Source organism: Ascaphus truei, chromosome 2 (genome assembly GCF_040206685.1).
Source record: "Ascaphus truei isolate aAscTru1 chromosome 2, aAscTru1.hap1, whole genome shotgun sequence".
Lineage (NCBI taxonomy): Eukaryota > Metazoa > Chordata > Amphibia > Anura > Ascaphidae > Ascaphus > Ascaphus truei.
Window position 1 is genome coordinate 156,581,533 of NC_134484.1, and position 2,462 is coordinate 156,583,994.

At 46.2% G+C, this 2,462-nt stretch overlaps 1 non-coding gene across 1 annotated transcript; it reads left to right on the plus strand.

Moving 5' to 3' along the window:
• Positions 1 to 2,378: 2,378 nt before the first annotated feature.
• On the plus strand, positions 2,379 to 2,462 carry TRNAL-UAA (transfer RNA leucine (anticodon UAA)). The gene has a single exon. It is a non-coding gene; the product is annotated as a tRNA-Leu (tRNA).

Sequence of the window (2,462 nt, forward strand, 5' to 3'; positions counted from 1 at the left end):
CAACAGAGGATAAGATGGCAACAGTTGCTCAAATTTATCAGTATTTTATCGAAAAATATGACTTTTATAAATTTTCGCCAACTCCTCATACGTGGAAGCGTGCAGAAAGGAAAAGGTTATGTAGTGACCCCTGTTTTCACTGTATTGAGCCCCAATATGTTGGAGGGTATTGGTGTGTATCACCGGGTGTTTCCCGTATCTATAATCATGGAGGCGGCAAAAGGCAAAGTGTCGTGTTAAAACCAAATAAGAAGTGACAGTCGCTGCCAAGCAATGCACCAGCACCAGCACCAGCACCAGCACAAGCACCAGCACCAGCACCGGCTTCCAATGACGGTCCCACTGTAAGTGACAACCCTGAACCTGAGGCTGAGCTGGATTTGGCGTGCAGTTTTGATGAAGCTTGCATGTACCTAAGCGATTTCCAGCCTCACCTGCTGACTACAGGTGGACTAGTCCCGCTGCCAACTATCGACGTGGATGATGAAGAAAGCTGGACTAGCAGTGGACCGGCGCCGGTGCAAGCTGAATGGGAAATTCAATGGTGAGTACTGTCTTGTTGCCGTATTATTTTAGTGGGGCTGGCTGGGTACTTCTTTAGGGGGCTGACCATTACTGTACTGTACTGTACATTAAAACTTTTCTTTTTTCTCAGAAAAGAAAACGGCTAATGGGGGATTTCGATGGATAATATTGTACTGTATGCTGATGTTTTCCGGCCGTACAGTATACTGTGTAATAAACCCTGAATAAATAAAACTATGCATTTATTCTACATACAGTATTCAGTATCGTTTCATTATGTATCTTCCACAGTATACTGTACAGTGGTATACAGTGCCTAACATCTATGGGCAAAAAGAATTTTATTACTAGGTGCCCTAGAACAGAAGTTCCCACGCCAATTGCCCGTGAACTTGACTGCGGCCCTAAGTAGTTCCCACGCCAATTGCGCGAATATAATGTAAAATAACCCGTTCTGTGTGTCTGAGTGGGTTGAAATTTACCTGGTCCCCATGCGGGAGGACCCTTGCCATAGTGACAAAATATCAGCCTTCCACGACCCCCGGAACCGGAGATACAAAAAGACAGTTTAAAAGCACATTACCAAAGTGGCTTTTTTTCTGCCATGCAAGTCAATGACAGAAACCTGAACTTTAACATCACCCTGACTCCATTCTGTTGCCACGAGAGGGTCGCAATTTGCCATGCAATCCTGCCGCAACTAGGACTACATGGTGCCCGAATATGAACCCTCTAGGTCGAACAGAACCGGAGTGCTGGGTTCCAGGTTTCTGCTCATTGTGACTTAGCCGGTTCAAAGATTTCTCCGCCATTTGCGCTCAATGGTAGGACCCTCCTCGCCGGCGTGACCCTTTCTCGCTGCCATTACTGCTGGGACCCTGTTGGGGTTAAGTGAAGAGGTTCCTAACATCTAGGGGCAAAATGAATTTTATTTCTAGGCGCCCTAGAACAGAAGTTCCCATGCCAATTGACCTAGTTCCCACGCCAATTGCCGTAGTTCCTACGCCAATTGCGCGACCAGCCAGTTAAAAAACCGTGCAGCAAGCCTCTACAGTACATTTGTTACACTGGCAAAGGAGCAAATTGAAACAATGTGAGGCAATTCAACATGGTCTTTTATTGGTGGAGTCAGTACTTTATTTACAATATTGAAACATTTAAAGTGCACAGCAATTCTAACCATCAACACACAATAATACATTTTGCAGCCTTTATTAAATTCTTCTGCCTGCCACAAAACATTTTTGGTGCATGGGGCACAGGGAGTTAAAGTGACTTGCTTTTTATGTACTGTAAGTAGTAGGGAGGCATACATTATGTCAAACTTTTTTTGACAGGTGCCCCGCCCCCTTTTGGCCTAAGCCCCGCCCCCTTTTGGCCATAAACCCGCCCATGTCCCGCCCCTTCCGTATCCGGTACCGACCCTTCCGTATCCGGCACCGCCCCCTGCGCCATTTTTTGAGGTTGACGCCCCCTGCGCCAAAAAAACGCAGTTGATGCCCCCTACGCCAAAAAACGCGGTTGACGCACCCTAAGCCAAAAAACCTCGGTTGACACCCCCCTGAATCCATTTTTTATTATGATGTGTATTTTTTATTCTTTTTTGTGATTGGTGCGTACTGTTGACGTTGATTGGAGGGGGCGTATACATACGCGCGTCATGTCTGTGCATGTTTATAGGCGTTTGGGGCATGCCCGAACATGTTTTTTTTCATACTGCGGCATGTCTGGACATGTTTATTCTGAAATAACGCAGTGCGCATGTCAGAAAAGTTCAAAAGACGTTGAAAAGAGGGCGTAGCATTTTTTTTAATTCAGACAGAATACGGCTTTAAGAGGCTAAACCCTCAAGTGTCAGGGTGGCCGAGTGGTTTAGGGCGTTGGACTTAAGATCCAATGAACGTATGTCCGCGTGGATTCGAATCCCACCCCAGACA